This window comes from Pantherophis guttatus, chromosome 2, assembly GCF_059756535.1.
Source record: "Pantherophis guttatus breed Tessera chromosome 2, ASM5975653v1, whole genome shotgun sequence".
Taxonomy (NCBI): domain Eukaryota; kingdom Metazoa; phylum Chordata; class Lepidosauria; order Squamata; family Colubridae; genus Pantherophis; species Pantherophis guttatus.
In genome coordinates this window covers 76690573-76712080 of record NC_142064.1, presented here as the reverse complement: position 1 = coordinate 76712080, position 21508 = coordinate 76690573, and the positions used below count along the sequence as shown (strand labels likewise).

The following is a 21508-nucleotide window of genomic DNA, read 5'->3' as shown; positions in this document are numbered from 1 at the left end:
GCATCATTACTGAATGATTGCTGAGAATTGTGAATGCTAGCATAAATACCAGAACAGTTCCTATGTCACATATAGTTTAAATTTCTATTAATTTGAAATTGGCTTTGTTGTTTAAAAGTCAGCAGACTGTGACTGTATTATACGAATGTTACATCGGCAACAGCAATTATTGGTTTAGGGGAGGGGGGGGGGCTATAGGTATTTTCCAGATTCAGAACAGCTTGCTAAAGCATGATATGACAACACCAAATAATTATAATTAAAAAAAAGAATGAAGAAATGTAACAGTTCTTTAAAATACAGGTTGTTGTTTTTAGAAACCTTGTAACACACGTAAAGGTTATAAGTACATTTTATTAGCATAATAATACCAGACAGTCAATATATCAGTGGCTATCTGGATGCAGCCTTTTTTGCTATTTTTTTTAGCATACATTTAATTTCTTTCTGGGGAAAAAAAAAAGGCAGTTATGATTGCTGAGAATTGTCAATGCTAGCACAAATACTAGAACAGTTCCTATGTCACCTGTAGTTTAAATTTCTATTAATTTGAAATTGGTTCTGCTGGGTTTGCTGACTTTCTACTTAATTTTAAATCAACAAATAAAAAGTAAAGGGCATTATTAAATATGCAGGATATTATATTAACTACATTCAAATAATTGACTGAAATTATATCATATTTAGTTTTTTGCCCTGGGCTCATCTATTTTTTGGGATATTCTCCCCTCCAAACTCTGATATCAAAGGCCAACTATACCCTCAGCTTGTAAACAAAAAAATAGCAATGTATGGCCTGAGGAAGCCATAATTTTATAACTATTGTAGCTGTTTATGACTGTTTTTGTGGAATACATTAAAGCAAGGCTGATTATCGTAGAAAACAAATACATTTCTTCCTACCCCCACCCCAACCCAGTTAGCTAGGCCCAGTAATATTGTTTCATAATTTGTGACACGCTCTAGAATCATTCAGTGGTGCATTTAAGCAAATCATTTTGAATTTGGAAGCAAGTTAGAGCTATCCCTGGAAAAAAAATAGTCTTTTTTTTAACTTATTCAGTAAATTCTGCAAATGTGTCCTACAACCCACAAATCCTGCAATTTAAATACATTATGAAATTGGTGCAAGTTTAAACAGAATGTTTGCTTACCATCCGCCATTTACTATTCATACTTTCCAGAGTATATATGCGAAGAATGTTTAATTTTAAGCTTAGCTCCTTGTATCTGGGACAGAGAACGGTTGGGCCTTGCAGATAGGAAAAAGTTGGATTAAAAATGTTTTTATAAAGTGAAAAAAAATTCCCATTTGTTTTTAAATATTTCTATCAAAGCCAGATGCATTAGTATCTGGAAAGATGTGCTCTTGGTTTCTTGAACAAATCACTAAAGGGACCGCTGCATTAATATCTTTCAGCTTTAGATTGTCTAAAATTTGGCCGCTCCAACCATTCTGGGTCTTATTATAGCCTGAGTGTAATAACGTCAACATATTAAAATTCTTAAAACTGGCTTGGAAGCTATTCGGTTATTTAGATTTTTAATTTCTATTGTTTAATAACGTTCAGTTGTCCCCCATATTACTTAAATTATGAAATGGTAACTCCCCTCCCCTCCAATTCCTAAACACAGTTCTAAAAGTGGCAGCCAGCATTTTCCTGCAACACAGGGGAATTGAGAAAGTTTTATTATAATTCCTTAGCTATGCTCTTTGTGTGGCTGGGTGCAGAGGCTCGCATTGCCCAGGCTTTTTTTTTTTACCGTAGGGTATAAACTATCTTTGCTTTGCAAAGAGACGGCAGAGCGAAGCATAGCTCTTGCTGATTTCATTTGAACTCGGTTCCAGATAGAAACGGGATTAAAAAAAAGGTCTAGCAACTCTCATCCGAACAAGACTGTGTTGTTTCTCTGTGTCATATAATATACGTGGGTATGTGCATAACTTTGTATTTATTTTGACATGTTTATGTAGTATATTGGAGGTGGTGACCCTTTCAGAACTGTACGCAACGAAATTTCATTTTAATGTATGCCGGTTAGCGTACATTCAAAGTTGACAATAAACTTTTCTTCTTCTCTCCTTCTCGCTTTCTTTGGGACAGAATTGGGCCCATGCTTTGTCTTAACCAAGTTTCCTGCCGTGCCGTTGTCTGCACTTGCCTTTCCCCGGCAGCAGGGGGCGTGGGTTCCTTAGTCTCTAAAGCGAATCACAGAAAGGCTGCGAGAGATCGCTTCAGCCTTGACCTTCGCGATTCCTCGAGATCCGCCCCTTCCTACTCTGCCTACCCACGATCTGTCCCCTTGCTGCGATGCCCGCCTCCCTTCTCCCACCCGCTCCACCCGTCTGCTTAGCAAATCCAGCTGGGAAAAGCAGCCAAGGGGGCGCTAGGGGAAAAAGGAACGCGAGAAGGGAAGGGTCGGTGGTACCCGCGCGAAAACCCAAGAGGAAGAAACGAGGGCTGGGAAGGAAAAACAAGAATCGGGCGATCTCTTCTGACCCCTTAGTCTTTTGCAGCTCTGTTGCCGGAGCTTGTGGTGCTGGGGATCCAGGTTTGCAAGCGAGTGGCCGTGGCTCGTGAAAAGCAGAACGGAGCGGCATCTCTTGGGATTGCCGGCGCAGCCCCTTCTCAAACCCAACGCCAATGTTTGACTGCCCCTTTTTGTGGCCCTGCTCCCGATTCAGCGACGAGCTTTGCTACAGAGAGATTGTGTAATGCACAAACTTGTGTAATGCGCCAAGTCACTTTGGATGGCCGTGGAAACCCTGGACAGAGAAGATGCCCTGTCCGGGGCCTTTTTTTTTTTTTTAAGTCCGATCCTATATGTCCCAATTCCAGAAACTGGACAGAGAGAGCAGATCTCGGTGAACTCAAACGCCTCTAATTTCTGTAGGAAACTCTGCCGTTGCGATTTGATAGAGAGAGGAACTGCTCGCTGAGAAAACAGGCTTTTTTTTTTCTGAATTGATAAAAGCCCGCGGGAATCCTTCCCCGTTGGCTCCCTTAGCTGTAAACATTTGAAGAACAGCTGAAGGTATTAACCAGCAGCTGTAAGGCGTGGGGTGGGAGGTAAAGGGTGAAAACAGCAGCCACAAAATAGAAGGTTTTGGGTGGTTAAATAAACTCAAGAGTGGTTAGTTGCCAAAGCTGGGTGAATAGCTTCCTGCAGAGTCCGTGTGGGTGAAATTTGGGATGAACGGATGGACTCAGTGCCCGAAGTTGGTGATAGTCTTGTGAGGAAATGTGCAGAATTTATCGACCAGGAAACATGCTTCTTCTATTTATTTCTCTTCTGTGGCCCTTTTCCACCTGCAGTTTCAGTTGACTTCGGGATGCCTCGGTGGTCAGTGAATTCCTCCCTGATATTCTCCCCTAATTATACGGGTAGTCCTCAACTTACAACAGTTCACTTGTGACTGAAGTTACAATGGCACTGAAAAAAGGGACTTATGACCATTTTTCACACTTTAGCACCATTGCAGGATCCCCATGGTGACGTGATTTACGTGCGGATGCTTGACAACTGACTCACGTTTATGACTGTTGCAGTGTCCTGGGGTCATGTGATCCCCTTTCTGACAAGCAAAGTCAATGGAGAAACCAGATTCACTTAACAACCCTGTTACTGATTTAACAACTGCAGTGATTCACTTAACAAATGTGGCAAGAAAAGTCGTAAAATGGGGCAAAACTCACTTAGAACAAAATTCTCACTTAGCAACATAAATTTTGGGCTCAATTGTGGTCATACATTGAGGATTACCTGTAATACACTGTCTGTTATCTAGTTCCTAGCCCTGAATTTAAGCCATATTTACTCTGTCTTCCAAAGTACAGGTTAAAGAACAGGTAGTCCTCAATTTATACCTGGCAATTATGGTCATAAGACATGTGACTGGACCAAATTTTATGACTTTTTTCATGTTGGTCATTAACCAAATGTAGCAGTTGTAAAGCAAAGCCCATAGTTGTTAAGTGAACCCCTTGTTTGTTATGTTTCTTGGCTGGAAACTGGAAATAAATGCCCTTGAAAAATTACAGTTGCATGACCATGGGGGCACTGTGGGGTACTGCAACAGCCATAAATACAGGCCAGCTGCTGAGCACCCAAATCTGGTCACATGGGGGGGGGGGGGCGCTTGTCAGAACTTCAAAACCGCATCTCATGTAGCTTTTCAGGAGTCACTGAGTGACCAGTCATAAGTTGAGGGACTACCTCTACTTTTTGCCTGCTTAAAAAGATAGTGTCCTCCTACAAGAAGATCTGAAAAAAGGAGCAATTTCATAGTCTCCTTTAATGATAACCTGGTTTGATGTCCTGCTTTGAGGAGTTGCTCTGAAATGTGTGTGTACACTGCCAGGAGTTAGATCCTGATTGACTCAACTCATCCTTCGATCCTTCCAAAGTCGGTAAAATGAGGGCTCAGATTGTTGGGGGCCATATGCTGACTCTGGAAGCTACTTAGAGAGGGCTGCAAAGCACTGTGGGGCAGTATATAAGTTTAAGTAAGTGCTGTTGCTATTACTATCCTTTCCCTGCTAAGCAGAGTTAAATCAAGTAGTAATTGAGTGGGAGATCTTCATGAAAGTCTAGGGCTGCAGAGAACATTGAGAGCATTTTGGCTACATCTAGGAAGAAGACCGTGGTACCCAACCATTAAGTCACAAGAAGTCACCCTCAAAGAAAACTTTATATACAGCATAAGTCTCGTTGTTTCTCCATACTTACATCTCCTTCTGTCTCCCGTCATCATCCACTCATCTGCCACATAGAAGCATATACCACTGAAACATATCTCGGAAAAAGGATGGTTTTAGAGTAAAGAAATGTGGCAAGGAGGAACCCAGAAAGGAGATTAAAAAATACTTTCAATGGAGGTACCCCTTGATTTACAACCATTCATTTGGTGACCATTCAAAGTTACAACAGGCATTGAAAACACTTACTATTCCTTAATCTTACAATAATTGTAGCATCTCCACGATCATACAATCAAAATTTTAGTGCTTGGCAACCAGTATGTATTTACAATGGTTGCAGCATCTCAAAGTCATGTGATAGCCATTTACAACTTTCCCATTTGGTTTCCAACAAGCAAAGTCAATAAGAGAAGTTGAATTCACTTAACAACTGCAGTGATTCGCTTAACCGTGACAAAACATGTTTGCAAAATCGGGTGTGACTTGTTTAGCAACAGAAATTCTGGTTCCAATCGTGGCCGTAAGTCAAAGACTACCTGTATTCAACACCTTATCAATTTCACTGGCTTTTGGCCCTGTGACAGATGTTGTATATCTTAAAACTGGTGTCATACAATCATACAGTTGAAAGGGGCCATGCAACCCCCTGTCCATCTGATACTACCTCCATTCAGTGCAAGACCTATTACAGTGGTTCTCAACCTTCCTAATGCCGCGACCCTTTAATACAGTTCCTCATGTTGTGGTGACCCCCCAACCATAAAAACCATTGAAAATATGTGTTTTCCGATGGTCTTAGGCGACCCCTGTGAAAGGGTCGTTTGACCCCCAAAGGGGTCCCGACCCACAGGTTGAGAACCACTGTTTTAGAATATCTTTGGCAAATAACCATCCAGACTCTGTTTGAAAAGCACTAGTGAAATAGAACTCGCACATCATGTGACAGCTAATACAGTCAGGATGTTTAATCTGAACCTCCATTTTCATAGTTTTATCCCATTGGTTTTGGTCTTGTGTCCTGTAAATGGTCATGTGGCACTTTATCAAAACCTTTGGTGAATTCCAGATATACTATGTTTATAGCATTCCCGCGATCTACTCTAAGTAACTCCTATCAAAGAAAGAGAGAGCATTAGTTTGGCACTATTTGTCTGCAGCTAGTCCATGTTGGCTCCTGTTAATAACAATATGCTTATTCAAATGTTTACAAACATGCTGCTTGGTCACTTGCCCAGATGTTACCCAGTACAATAGACTATAATAACATCTGTGTTTTCTGGATCTTTCTTCTTCCCCTTTTTGAAGATAGGGATAAGGTTAGCTCACCAACAGTCTTCACCAATTGTCCAAGAGTCAAACTTTATCAAGAATATTTCTGTAATTATTAATTCCTTCAGTAACCTAGGATGTAATCCATCAAACACCAGAGACTGTATTCACTTAATTTAGCTAAATTTCCTCTCAGTGTCTGCCCTGAACTCTAGGACCTCTTTCTCTCATTAGCCCAACCACTGTGATTCAAAACTTCATTTCCCTTTTGAGAAACCACAGATGCACAATAGAAGTTGTGTTTTCTAATTATTACCAATTATAGGTCATTCTCAATTTACAACCACAACTGAGTACAGCATTTCTGTTACTAAGTGAGACATTAGGTGAATTTTGCCCCATTGTATGACTTTTCTTGCCACAGTTTTTAAGTGAATCATTGCAGTTGTTAAGTTAGTAACACAGTTGTTAAGTGAATCTAGCTTCCCCATTGACTTTGCTTGTCAGAAGATCACAAAAGGTGATCACATGACCCCAGGACACTGCAATGGTCATAAATATAAGTGCCAAGAATCTGAATTTTATTCATGTGACCATAGGGATGTCTCAACGGTCATAAATGTGAAAAATGATCATCACTCATTTTTTCAGTGCCATTGTAACTTCAAACAATCACTAAATGAACTGTTATAAGTTGAGGACTACCTACAATGTTTCACATTTTCCTTGGTATAGACATACCCTATTTGGCTTTCCTTTTATTCTGAACATACCTCCAAAACACTTTACTCCCTTATTTTTATATCTCTTACAAGCCTTAGCTCTTTCTGAATGTAAGCTTTTAGAGAAAGTTCTTGTTTCTGTAGGCTTAGTGTCCTGGGTGATCCTGCTGAGAATATATACTTTTGGCATACATATCTGACATTCTTTGTTCATCCCCCCCCCTCTCCAGGAACACCTGCACCAACAGTACAGTAGGACTTGAGGATGAGGTCTTTAGCATGATAGGTGATCCTTAATGTATCTATCCAGGCTTCAATATTTCTTCCTTTCCCCTTCTTGTGAGAATTGTGGTTATTTTGCTTTCAATATCCAATTTGGTAGGATTTCCCAACATTCCTTGATAGTTTTCTCCTTTGAGATTTGAAGCCATTATTTTAAACCTACCTTTCCTAAGAGTTTGTCAAAATTAAATCTTCTGAAGTCAGATGTACAGATCCGACTGTTCTCAATTCTTCCACTTCTGGATATCATGACTACTTTACAAACTCATACAGTAGCATTATGTTTGTATTTCTTTCAACAGGATTTCCATGCTCTGATTCTTAAGATTTTTGTGCAAGAATACTTTTCTCACTACATACAATACACCATACCCCACCCAGGATCTAGAAATAGAATAACAGGAAGGGACCTTGGAGGTCTTCTAGTCCAACCCTCTGTTTAGGCAGGAAACCCTACACCACTTCAGACAAATGGTTATCCAACATCTTCTTAAAAACTTCCAGTGTTGGAGCATTCACAACTTCTAGAGGAAAGTTGTTCCACTGATTAATTGTTCTGTCAGGAAATTTCTCCTTAGTTCTAAATTGCTTCTCTCCTTGATTAGTTTTCACCCATTGCTTCTTATTCTACCCTCAGGTGCTTTGGAGAATAGCTTGACTCCCTCTTCAGCACTGCTATCATGTTTATCACTGCTACCATCTGTAGCTCTTCAGAATTGTGGACCTATCCTGAGTGCTATCTCAAACTTGTGACACCTATCATGCTTGGCTTTCTCAATTAGGTTAGGATCTCAAGTTCCTTGTTTATTGCTGGCTTGAATATTACATTCATACAAACATAATAACAACCTATGCCAAATTTAGGCTGTTTCATACATGGGACAGTCTGAGGCTTATCCAGGTTGTATTAGATCTAGTCTGACACTTCTGCTCCTTTTTTATTTTTCCCTTTGTACTTCTGGAAGAAAGCTGAGTTTTGCCTACCTCTGTGTTTCAAATCTGTTCATGATCTATGGTTAGTTTGTGTCCATCATGTGGTCACTTTTTAAGTTGGTGTATGGGTTCATATATGGCTCCTTGGCTGCAACAACTCATCACCAGAAGAGGCCTTAACCATTATTATATTTCACTTAGTCCTTTTGCAAACTCTGTAGTGTGCCCAGCCCTATTAGTACCCATTCAGTAGCCTTGTGTCTTCCAAAGATTCTTTCCGGTGTGACATTAGCAACCACTTGTGAGGTAGAAATTCAGTAGCCAATACATTCTCTGCTGGAAAATGCATTTAAATATGTATAGTAGAGCTGCCAAATCTGGCCTATAAAAATCAGGAATACCATTAGATGGCAGCACAGAGGTTTTTTTCTTTTTTGCAGGGTGATCTGGAATTTGTAATCTTTGCTTAAGGACTTGGAGAGGAAGCAATGCTGGACTCCTAATATACTTGTTGGGTATTGTGGGCAACATGTGTGAATAAAGTTAAGCTGATTTATCTTTCTCCACCTCTGTTTTCACTTCTTGTGTTTCTCAGATATTTAAGAGAATAAACTAGTATCCTAGCGAAAGAGCAGGAACAAATATCTCTTCTTGTTCACGAACATTTCCCCTTAGCTGTAACAGAGGTGGGGGGTTTAATCATTTGATTGGCACAGTGCCTCAAACTTGCCCACTCTTTCAAACCATCCACCCAAAAGAAGCCAAAGAGCAAGCATAAAAAAAGGAACAGGAATCTGCTGCCAACTTCTTGGCATCCAGATAGTGCATTCCAGTGGGAATGATTAAGTTATGGAGATATCTGGACATCATTGCTATGCAATTCTTCCTATCAGAAGAAGAAGTTGGTTGAAGTGAAGGTTGTAGCTGCCCTTCCTTCTCCCTGCATCTATTTCTTTGGAAGCAGTGCCACAGGTGAGACAGAGGAGGACCTGCAACTCTGTTTCGTTCTCTTTTTGCTTTGGCTGGGAAGTGGGCTGGAGAGACCGCAATTTTCCCATTAAATTTCCCAGGGGATCACCCTTCAATGGACCAGGCAATCATCAGGTTAAGATCGCCCTTGCTTGGCAGCTATGTGGAGGTCAGAGCAGGGGTGCTATTCAGCAGGTTCTGGAGAACCGGTAGGGGAAATTTTGAGTAGTTCAGAGAACCGGCAAATACCACCTCTGGCTGGCCCCAGAGTGGGGAGGTAATGGAGATTTTGCAGTATCCTTCCCCTAGGGTGGGGTGGGAATGGAGATTTTGCAGTATCCACGCCCACCACGCCACGCCCACAGATCCGGTAGTAAAAAAATTTGGATTTCACCACTGAATTAAACCCTATTGAATGAGCCATTCTTGAGGAAAGTGTCAAGAAGATAATCTGGGCGTTTGTCGATGGAGAACGCCTCGAGTGACCTTGCATTGAAGAAAAGCCCAAGCAAAAGTGTATCCAGGGAAAGAAGGGGGTGGTCCCATTAAGGGGGGGCAGTTCACCCCCCCCCCAATGGGTGCAGCTTGGCTATAGTGCTTCCCCTGTTCCCCCGCCTCGCTTGGATTCGCCAACTGCGGATGGCGCGTTTGCTTAGACGACTCTGGTTCCTCCATAACCCGAATAGCTCCGCTGCAGATTTTGTGTGTGTGTGTGTGTGTGTCGGTGTGTGCTTTCCTTTTCCTCTCTGGGACGCGGGGCTTTCCTGCCGATCTCCTCCTGCCTCTTCCCTTCTGACGCAGAAAGAGGATGCGCAGCGCTGTTATCTTTTTGGCCCAACCGGAGCTTCGGCGCCTTCCTCACGCGGAAAGGTTGGCGAACGTGGGCCGAAACAAGCGCAGCTGCCTAGGTAAAGCGGGACCGAGTTGTGCCTCTAGCATTTGGCCACGCTTCGGATCGACCCAAGGAGGGCAACTCAGGTTCGGCTGGAACCCTGGCCTGGACTTCAGGGCTGTCCTGAAGGGACTTTTTAATGAGTTACCTGCAAGCTTCCGTCGGGCTGATGAGGACCCTAAAGTTTCTCTCCTTGGAGCACGTGCAGAGCGCATCTTCGGCTTCCCCGGCTCCATCACTGCGCCAATCAAGGGCTTCGGTTAAGTAAACAAAACAGTTCCGACTGAGGTGTTGCTGCGAAGCCCAGCCGACACAATTTCCCCCAGGATTTCCTTTAGCCCACGGCCGAGGGGCTAGCTAGGGTCTTCCGCTGCCAAGACCCGGAGCCTGGAGCTTACTCATTTAGAAGAAACCCACCAAGTCTCGCGTAGTTTCCCTCCCTTCCAAGCCAAGGGGGGCACTGACGTTTGCAGAACTTTTCTCGGGGTAACTGTAGAGCCGTAGGCGAGGTTGCTTGAGCTGATCCACCCCCGCAGAAACAAACATCCTCGGATAGGAAAAGAAGCAGGTCCCGTCCCAGGTAGTGACTGGGAATGAGTTTCAGGGCAGCGGGTCTGGGACCGCTGATCACCTCGCATTAAAACTCACGCTGGAGTTTCACAACCGCGAGGCTAATCCAACTGGAGCGAACTGCTGGAGATTCCAAATCTCCGCCGTTTTTCTGGACCGGTCAAAACTGTGCTTCCCTGAAGGAACCGTAGGCTGACCGAGACGTCCAGACATTGTGCCAGTTACCTGGACCCACCGCCTTCGGTCTTTTTTTGGGGGGGGGAAAGGAGAGGTTGCTCTGTCTGCCGGAGGGCACCGAGAGCCTCGCCACCCCCCCGCAATGTTCGGCGATCGCCCGTCATCCATTTGGGCCGGAGTGTCTTTTTCGGCTGCAGCTAAGCCTCCAAAAATGTCCGGGATCCTTGGGAGTTGGGGATCAGTCTGAGTGCAGGAGACGAAGCAAAAGAATCGTACAGATCATCAAGTTAAACTGATGCGTGCTAAACTCAATCTTTAAGCAAATTCTGGGTTCGCGCGGAGTGAATTTCTTCACTGAGTGGAAGAATTAAAGTGGAATTAAGTATTTTACTGTCTAAAAATCAGCAAGTTATCCTCCCCACCCCCACAATAATGGCTCTTTAGCTTTCCAAACTTCTCAGTTCAGGGATAAATTAAGCAGATGAGGAAAATGGCTAGAATTTAATCTCAGAACAACAAGGGTAAAGATTGCAAGCGTATTTTGTACATAACATCGGGTGGTTTGGAGTAATACAACACAAAACTTTACTGGGAGGTACTTCTGATTAGCCACATCGATAATCAGTTTTCAGCACCCAAACGTAACAGCGTTTGCCCACATTTCTCCTTTTGAGGACGTCCTTTGAACAGGAAAAAAGTTGGGACGTTCGGCTGAGAACTGATTTATTATTTGAGCTTGAAAGGTGTTAAGATCTGCACGCTTTCTCTGAAGCATACTAACCATGCAGCAGGGTTAAGCAGCTTTCTGGATTAAAGCGTTTTTCTGGATTCCCACAATAAACCGTAATAAAGTACCCAAGTAGATAAAAACAGCATTCTAACCATCTAAAAGATAAAGATTTATTAAGTTTTAGCATATCATCAGGATGGATCTACTAGGACTTTAACAGACCTAGTTAAACTGTGTAGTGTGGGCAGTTCATGCAAACGCCTTTCTGACACAGGAATTTGACTTAATTGGGGTGGGGGGACAGGACTGGAGAAATGTTCTGCGTCGAGCACTTCGCCCCTAAATAATATTAAGGGCCCATAACTAATCTTGTGAATTGAGTACAGTCAGTACATATCTTCTCTCTCTCTATCCATCCGTCTACAGTACATTGTTTTATATTATAATAGATAATGGAAGAAAACATCAGATTTTATAATACAGAACTGAGCGGGTCGGCTGATTTAAAGAGTTGTCTGGCTGAGTCCTGCAGGAGAAAAATTGGGGGAATCAGTTTTTGGGAAGGAGTTAATATTCACGGGGGGAGGGAAAGGGGGAGAACTCGGCCAGGAGGGTGAAATAGTTTAGTGTTTTAACTTCCAACCGAAAAAAATCTACCGAGGCGCATTCTTCCGTCAAAAAAGCAACCAGCATTCAGAGCCCCAGACTTTTCTTTGCCAACGCCCCGCTCCGATCGTGTTTGCTCCGGCGAAGGGGTGGCCGAGACCGCCGTTTCCAAGCAGGGCTGTCAGGCAGGGAAAGAAGCGCCGCTTTCCTCCCGCGCCAGCCCGAGCACTCCGAAGGCGAGTCGCAGAAAGCATCTCTCCCTGGCCCCGGCGAGTGGATTGGGCTGGGAAGTTGTTGGGAGGCAGGGAAGTGGGGGAAGAAAGAGGCGGGCGGGCAGGCTGGTAGAGCTGCCTCCTGCGCATCCCCGAGAGCCTAGGAGCAGCTGTTAGGGCGTTAAGGTGGGACCTGTCTCGCCTAAGCTCGCCTGGCCACAGGTGATACCAAATGCGAGGAAAGGAAGAACAGCGGGCCAAACCCCAGTTATGTACTCTACGTCAAACTATGACCAAAGCTAACTACGCTAAGCACTAACCCTTTTTAACCAAGGTGCGGAAATTCTTTTTCTTTTTCTTTCTTTCTTTCTTTCTTTCTTTCTTTCTTTCTTTCTTTCTTTCTTTCTTTCTTTCTTTCTTTCTTTCTTTCTTTCTTTCTTTCTTCCTTCCTTCCTTCCTTCCTTCCTTCCTTCCTTCCTTGCCTGCCCTGTCTTTATCTGTCTGTCTGTCTGTCTCTCTCTCAAACACACACACGTTTTAACTGTCAGTTCTAAGCCTCCCTTTCTAGGAAGGAAAAGGTGCGGAAATACACACATACACAAGCGTGTGTGTGTGTCTGTGTGTTATCCCCTGCACCTTTTGCTTGGTAGAAAGGGAGTTTTACTACTGGCTCTTAAACCTTTCTAGCTAGGTCTCCCAGGTCCTTGGGATTGGAGAAGGTGCCTGCTTTATCTCTGGGTAGGCCCAGGAATGTTCATCCTCGGAAGTAACGCTCGCTGAGCCCCTCGTGCTGACTTCCAAACGAACCTGCTTCTTTTCGGGTTCTCCGCCTCGCAGCCCTCCCCAGCAGAAAGCAGCTGTCCCTCAGCTCAAAGTCCCCCCTCACTCACTTCTTCCAGCGAACAAGAGTCGGGTATGGGTTGTTTTCTCGGAGAGGCCTAGAATGTGTTCGGTAGCTCGTGCGTTCAGACGACGCTCCGCTTCGGACATTCTAGTGACAGGAGATCGTGGAAACCAACAGAGCTCAACAGAGTTTTAATAGGGAGATCCCAAATCTATTTCCTTGGGCAAATGTCCTTCCAGGCAACGGGGTGGGGTGGGTGAGTGGGGGGTAAGCAGGTGAGATCTCTGTGCAGGCAAAGGCCAGATGCAGGAGGAAAGGAAAACCGGCTGCAAGATCCGGGAAGTCAGCGGGCCAGAATTCCAGCACGAAGACACCGAGCTTATCGATCAGAAAGGTCGGCAGTTCGGCGGTTCGAATCCCTAGTACAGGTTTCCTGCGTGAGCGGGGGTGGGGGGTGGGGTTGGACTAGATGACCTCCAAGGTCCCTTCCAACTCTTGTTTACTGTTAAATACAGAATCCGATGCCAGTTGAAGCGCCCCTCCCGTTTCCCTTAGTCACGCGGGAATTTGGGACGTGGGCGGGGGTGGGCAGTCTCTCAGTTAAGTCAATCCAAAGCAGAAGCCCCCACCCCCGTTTCCTTGGCAGCGGGGAGAGGTTTTGAATGGCTCCGTTATTGTTCCTTCGGAGGGGCATCTTCCACCCCACCCACAAATGAGCCGAGCCCAGCGGATCCATCTCTCGCTCTCGCGATTCAAAGTCTAGAAAGTTGCTTTGGGTGGCCCTGAGTTCCCGCTCCCCGCTCCCCTTGCTTTCCTCGGCGCTCCTCTCTCAGACCCAGGCCCTCCCTCCGCCCCCGCCCCCCAGCTACACTCAGAGCTGACCCCGCCGCCCAAGTGTCCTGCCTGGGCCGGCGGCTTCCCTCGCACTTCGCTCCCAACTTTAGTAGGGGACGTCCCGGGTCGCCTCCAGACACTCACCCTTTCCCTGGTGGGCTTCGCGACCTCTCCCTCCGCCCAGGACTCCCTTGAAACTCTGGAGAGGCTGCGAGCGGACGGGCGGCGAGTGAGCGGCCCCTTTTCCTCTGCCCAGGCAGGCAAAAGCAGGAGCAGGCGGCAGTGCTGCTCTTTCTGAACTTGGGGGAAGCGAAAAGAGGGTCAGGAATGGCGGCTCCTGAGCAACGTCTCTCTCTCGCCTGGTGGATGATCTGTGCCAAATGCTTTCCGGGCCGGGGGCTTGGAAAGTATTGTGTGTGTGTGGGGGGGGGCTGCTGCTGGCAGCGACTAACTCAGAACATCCGGGGTATTTCGTTTTGAGGGTGAGGGGAACCCCGCTCCGCCGGGGCTGCTTGGGAAACCGAGGCCTAGTTCAAGCCGCTTCCTCGCAGCCCCCGGAATTCTGGATCTCAATTTAAAAAAAAGAGCTGCAGAGAAGCAATAGCGCTTTGTCTTATATACACCGCTTCGCAGTGCTTTTACAGCCCTCTCTAAGTGGTTTACAGAGTCAGCCTATTGCCCCCAACAATCTGAGTCCTCATTTTACCCACCTCGGAAGGATAGAAGGCTGAGTCAACCTTGAGCCTGGGTTCAACCTTCCTCCTCTTCCATTGCTGTCTGGAAGTCTGACCTAGTTGCAGGGTCCCTTAATTTCAATGGGCCTTCAATGGAGGCTGAGACTAGAGGCTGTGTATATTTACAGAGTAAGGGCCACCAGTCACCATGTGGGCTCAACGTATGGGAGGGTATGTCATGTTATGAAATTTTAAGAAACAAATTTTAGTTCATTTGTTGAGGTTGGAAATGAATTGGCAAGGATGAGATTTGTTGGCTTTGCAATTGCTGGGCAAAGAAGTTGGGTCTTCTTTGCCCAGATCAATCTTGTTCCCTTATTAGCAAATGAAATAACACTGAACAGCTGAAAGATCAAGGGCAGTGCTGAGTTGGACCTGTCTTCTGGAAAGTATTTTCCAGCCCAGGCAGTAGATAGAAGTTGGAAGCTGTGGCCTTGGCAAATGGAAAGGATCCTCAGACTAGGATCTGGAATCTAGACATGGGAGAAGAGCAAAAGGTGCTACTTGCTCCTCTCTTATTTCAATTGATCCTGTTGCTGTGTTCCTTTGAAATCTTACATGGAAGCAGAAGCTCCTGATGGGAAACTTTTCCTAAAGTCTAAAGTATCTTATTTTCTGTAGGCTTGGCACTCTTCCCCATACAGTCTTCTAAATCCCTTCTTATTGAACTTGACCTCCCCCATCAAAATCTCTCTTTTTGGGACTCTGGACCACTCCCAAGATAAGAGTAAAATCCTCATTCTAACCATTGTTGCAAGTTTGTTGGATGTTATTCTAGGATTGAGTTCTCTGCTTGGGTCACACATTCACGGGACAGAAGATTTCTGCTTTTCCATTGTTTAGCTTCATCAATGGGTTAGAATTACTTTGGCCAGACAATAGGAAAGGCTGGTATTAAAGGGGGGATATTGCAGCCAAATCAGGATGGCCTGCCCATCCCCCATCACTGCAATAGTACAATGGCATCACTTAGAGCCGTGATGGCGAACCTATGGCATGTGTGCCAGAGGTGGCACGCAGTGCCCTCTCTGTGGGCATGCGAGCTGTCGCCCCAGTTCAGCTCTGCCATGCATGCACCTCCCACCAGCCAGCTGGTCTTCGGGTCGCTGCCACACATGCAGGGGAGGCATGCATGCACAGGGTGTGGGGTGCATGTGGGGGCCCATGCACACATGCATGGGGTGTGCAGGCGCATGGACGGGGAACGTGTGGGAGGGGTGCATGCATGCATGGGGCTCATGTGGGTGGGCCACACGAGCATTGCATTTTGGGTGTTCGGGCTTTGGGCACTCAGTCTGGAAAAGGTTAGCCATCACTGATTTAGAGAATTGATGGTTTAACCTCTCCTTAGCTGATATGCCTCTTCCTTCTCTTTCACTTTTCCCTGTACAGGCCTCTGTTCTGCCACAGTTCTGATGAAACATAAGTGGCAATTGAAAGCCAAGTTCTGGGAGAGTAATCAAATAACAAAACTAAACTAAAAATACCAGAAACAAAAACCTAGCAGTCTCAACTCTTGTTTGTATTTCATTAGTATATCAGAGTGAGAACTTGGAGGCGTTACCTATTTTTGGAAAATATTTTAAGAATTGAAGGGTTACATTTCAGAGTTTCATAAAATGAAATGTGAACATTTTAACAACAACTATTTATTACAGCCTTAGACCAGAAAATGTGTACATTTAAATTTTGCAGGAAGATTTCATACAAGCAAGAAAGGTGCCGGTCTTATGTTAACTTTCCTTGCTCCCTTTTATAGCATTATTTGGAAAGTACAATGAGCAGAAGACACAAATACATGATAAACTTCAAAATAATTGCAGGGAAGCAATTCCTTTTCTCCTTCTTTGTAATGGTAATCTATAATGGAACCTACTCTGGATTAAGTAAGAGTAGGTTGCCTATATGAAGTCGATCTTTCTTAGCAAGGCATATTTGGCAACAAGCCACACCATTTTGAAGATTTTGGAGCAACAGGATCAGGGGTGAAATGCTACTAGTTTGCACCGGTTTGGGTGAACCAGTAGTGATAAAAGCTACCGCTTCGGGCGAACCGGTAGTAAAAAAAAGCTATTGGTTCATCCGAACAGGTATTTCCAACAATCAGGTGTGCCGCGCGATTTATATTTGCTAGAAAGCAGGAAATCCCACTTTCTAGTGAATCTAAATTGCGCGGCACAGCTGTTCCCTCCCTCACTGTTCTACTTACCTTGTTAATCATTCTTTTTCCATGTGAAGCATGCGTTTGGCACGCACTGCACATGCATGCTCAGTGTGCTTTTGGCGTGCACTGCACATGCATGTGCAGTGTGCTTTTGGCACACACTGCACATGCCATATGCTTTTGGTGTGCACTGCACATGTGTGTGCGCAGCACATTTGGCGCACACCGGTCATGCGTGACAGCAAACCAGTGGCAATCCACGGAGGATTTCACCATTGAACAGGATGTGTTGGTTTGTGACAAAGTTATGCTTATAACATCTCTTCAGACAGAGAGGATAAGAAGAACAAAACAGCAAAAGTGAGCAAGGTAGTGTTTTATTGTCATATTTTGAGAAATTTGCAAGTAATTGCCATAGATTTCTAACTATCCAAATAGATCTATGCATCTATTGTCTCCTCAATATAATGCTAAACTGAAATTATTTATTCAACACATTTGTGATTAATAAGGATACTTTTTTTCCTATGGAACATTATAGACAATTTTCAGTTTTGGTATCCTTGCACTCAGAGTTCCTTAAATTCCAAGCATACATATCCAACTCTAATTGATGGATATTGGAGCCTACCACAGTTGTGCAGAAACTATAGCCTGTCTCATGAGGGAAAAGAAAAAGTGAGGGTGTTCAGAGTAAGCAGTTATTAAGAAAACACGAAGACCTGAAATATGCATATAGAAACAGTATTCAATCATTTGTCATATTTGCTGTTAAAGTGCTTTGTGCTGAGACCTCTGAGACACTGGCATATTTTGAAAATTGAAGGCAACTGTTGTCAGGCTGCAAAAAAAAAAAAAAAAAAAAAAATTAAAAAATCCAGAAAACATTTAACATTGGTCTACAGTATCGTACCCAACTTCTAACCATGATTCTAGAAAATCATGAAAGCCTTTTCATCTGAAAACTCTAGCAATGACTTTCCTTGGAGTGCAGACCAGGAAAACATTATCTTTTTCCAAAAGCTGGAGATATTTGATAAGAACAACAAGAAGAGAGAAATACCAATTTGGAGGCTGTGTTTTGCTTCCACAATTTGGTGGGATACTGGAAAACTAAAATTAAGGCGCTGGCATCCCAAGATGTCCTCTAGTCTAGATCAAGAAACTGATTCTTGTTTCTTCACCATAGCATATGTAGGTCTACAAGTTGTTCTTTCCTGGCATTCACCTTTTCCTGAATGGGTGGCCTACCTGGAGTTAATGATCTCCACCATTAATGAGAATCTTGTTGCAGTAAGTAATACTTCATTAAGCTTAAAACAGTACTTTGATTACTTGGCTGACTATAAATATATAATTTTGAACTGGGCTATTCATTAAGAAAATGAATATAAATTGGTGTTTGCATTGCACATATTTCAATGCAGTGCTTATTTATATTTCCATTGGGGATATATATATATATGTGTGTGTGTGTATGTGTGTGTGTGTATGTATGTATGTGTATATATATATATATTGTATGTGTGTGTATATATGTGTGTGTGTGTGTATAAAAAGTTGTGTTCATGGCAGTTTATGGAAAACGAGGATTGCTAAGAGATTAGCCCAATTGTAGGAAATCAAAACAACTTATTTTGACCTGTTTATTCTTCTCCTAAATGTGATCTTTAGGTGACGTATCTTATGTCAGATGAAAGAATTTTTCAATCTAGAACATAATTAAACCACATATAATGTAAAGATGTAGATAACTTTAAGAAGAATATGCATAGTGAGTAGCGTATGAAATGTTATAGAGAACTCAATGGAAATATTTTCTTTGTTCTTTACATACAGTAGTTTATACACTGCTCAAACAACTAAAGGGAACACAAAACTACTGTATGTAACGAGCAAAATATTTAATAAGGCTATTTCATTCATTCAGATCTCGGATGTCTTCTGCTTGTGTTCCCTTTATTTTTTTGAGCAGTGTATATTAATATCACTGTTAAAACTGGATAGTTGAAACAACAAGGATTGTTCAATTACCCTATTGGTAAGAAAGCAATTTTAGTTATTTAGTTCAATATATGTTTGCAATGTTGAACAATATAGATTGTGGATACCATGTGTTAACAAATTAAATTTCTTTTATATACTTTTCTTAAAGTGAATGCCAATTAACCCACTTTGTACTTCCTCTCAATGGTTGCTGGACGGTGGCTATATATCAGTTCTATGACACAGAATGGAATCCAACAATTTTTGTAGATCATTGCTTTTTAAAGTAGAGTACTGAGGTGATAGTTAACTACATTTAAGTGAATTGCAATTTCAATGGAATTTATATGTTAGTGAAATGTATAAAGATTACAAAATAACAAATTTAATTTAGGCCCAAAAAGGTAATAAACTTTTTGAAGACAAGGTTTCATATAATACCACAACTACCCATTAATTACATGTGTTAAGAAAATGATGTATTATAGTGCACACTGAAGCTAATTTTAAAGAAGCAAAATGAATACCAATAAAACGTGTTGACCATATTATTTATTCTAAAATTATGTTTCACTCTCCATCTTCATTGAGCTACAGAATGTCTAGGCTTCTTGCACAAAGATGTTATGACTTTATTTACCAAGGATGCCAGTCGAAGTATGTCATTAGATTGAGATTATATTTCTTTAAAAAAAAAGCTTTGTAAAATGATACACATCATAATTAAATCAGGTTTATCAGCTTATGTAGTTATTATGGGCTTATGTATAGAAAAAATATTGTTTAAAAGGATGCAATGGTTTCCTTTAAGTTCATACAAATTAGCGTTTTGTTCATGTTGCTCATCTCAACTCTCACTATATATTGCGTTCACTGCTTTTTTTTTTTTAGTTTAGAACGTTCTTGGTTCTTATTACTTATGAGGTTTCAGACTTTCAACTAAAAATTTAGAATCATTTATTATCAGATCTGCAGTCATTTTAATATAGTTCTGTATCTATGTATGTATCTGTGTATGTATGTATGTATGTATGTATGTATGTATCTCCCTCCCTCCCTCCCTCCCTCCTTCTCTCTCTCTCTCTCTCTCTCTCTCTCTCTCTCTCTCTCTCTCTCTCTCTCTCCTAGTAACCCAAAACAACTATAGATTCTTCTGTCATGGACAGAAGCTTAATAACCAGATAAATTACCTGACTGAATTTCCATGAAAAAATGTATAAGCATAATCATACTTACTAAATCAAGTAAACATTGTTCAGTTCTTTTCTTTAATGCACATGTTCTAAAATTATGGAATAGAAGTAACAAAATTAAACCCAAGCTTTGTTCCCAGTATTTAAGCAGCCTTTCCTTTCCTTTAAACTTTAATAAGTTTATTGTTTGTTTAAATATGAATATAGGTTTATAAATTTAATTTTAATTAATAAAGATAAAAAATACTGCAAGATTTCATCCTGTACATATGGAACATCTTTGTGCAACATACATTTTAACAAGATTTTGATCTTAAAAGCCAAATTTTCTGAGGTAAACAGAACTGAATTATTCTATATAGTTTAGATAGTTCTACACACTGTAATTTGGGTGTTCTGAAAAAGCTACTTAAAACTCTGCATATTAATGCAATATGCATTAGTATTGTAGTTCCAAATTTAAAGTAAAAACATACAACAAGAATGGAAATGATTGAATGGTTTTTAAAATCTGTCGTGTATACTGGAGATGATTGTAAACATTAAATTGATATTTGTATCTTTGTAACTTTTTTTCTCTTATCTTCCTCTGTGTCAAGATGATTTTCTTCCCAAATATATTTATTTAACTCCATTAATAATGTTGGACACTAAGATAAACTTTTACACCTATTAAATGGTATCTTGACTACTAGAAGGGTAAGGAGGAAGTATACAATACAATTGCTTGTTCAAACTGGATCCTTTCAGAAGCTTGCCTCTGTTTCCAAATTTAACTACACAAATGAAGTAGTCTTTTTCAAAAGGTCTAGTCAGCAGCTCATTGAAATCAGCGCATTTATAGAAGGAAACTGATTCTGTATTCCTTGCACATCTGACATTTTCATTAACTTAACTGGAAGAGCTGATAACTCAGAATCTCATGAATGCTACTTCCATGAATATTAACTTTGGGATCTATGCACAATTTTTAGATATGCTGCACATTTTACATTTATCAAAATATTAGTTTGAGTGCTTTTCAGAAACAACATTCCTGCAATTACGCTTATGATTCTGCCATTAACCAAAGAACATTTTCTATGATCAAATCATTGCTGTATTCCTAAAAGTGTTTATCTAAGAGTGACTAACAGTAAAATCATTGGGACTTCTGAAGTCATGTATAGAACGTCTGTAAATTAGATTTCCGTTAATCCCATTAAAAACATTTCCCTTCCCAAAGCAGTATTTGGATTCCCCTTTTTTCCCCCTTTAGCCGCCGAAATCTCAGCATCTCTCTCATACTCACGCACACACACTTTTGTGTAAGAAACTCCACAAACTACTTTGACATGCGCTGATTTCAGGGTCTTTGACCTGTCTGGAATTACACGCTTTATAGCGGGTGCCCTCTGGTTCTACTCCCGCTCATTGGCTACTTGAAAATGAATATGCAAATAGCTCCCCCCTCCCCCAGCCTCCCTTTCTTCTCTTTCGGGGTTTCAAGCAGCCGCCAGGCGGAAACGAAGAGCCGCGCTTCCCACGGGTGCCGCGAAGAGGAGGGGAAGGGGAACGGGGGAGGGGCAAAGCAAAGTGGTTGGTGGTTAAGGGAAGCCACTGCTGAGGTTCTGGCCAATGGCGACGAGGTGGAAAGAGGCCAAGAACGCAACTCAGCCTTAACACCGCCAGCTCTTTCTGCGGAGCCA

General features: G+C 42.5%; 1 long non-coding RNA gene across 2 annotated transcripts; it reads right to left on the bottom strand.

The window, feature by feature from the left end:
- Positions 1 to 337: 337 nt before the first annotated feature.
- On the bottom strand, positions 338 to 21243 carry LOC117661512 (uncharacterized). Of its 2 annotated transcripts, none has more exons than XR_004590027.3 (3): positions 21112 to 21243; positions 19864 to 19909; positions 338 to 17482 (listed from the first exon to the last, which is right to left on the bottom strand). It is a non-coding gene; the product is annotated as an uncharacterized LOC117661512 (long non-coding RNA). The 2 variants fall into 2 exon arrangements; XR_004590028.3 differs by having other exon boundaries at positions 21122 to 21226.
- Positions 21244 to 21508: the final 265 nt, after the last annotated feature.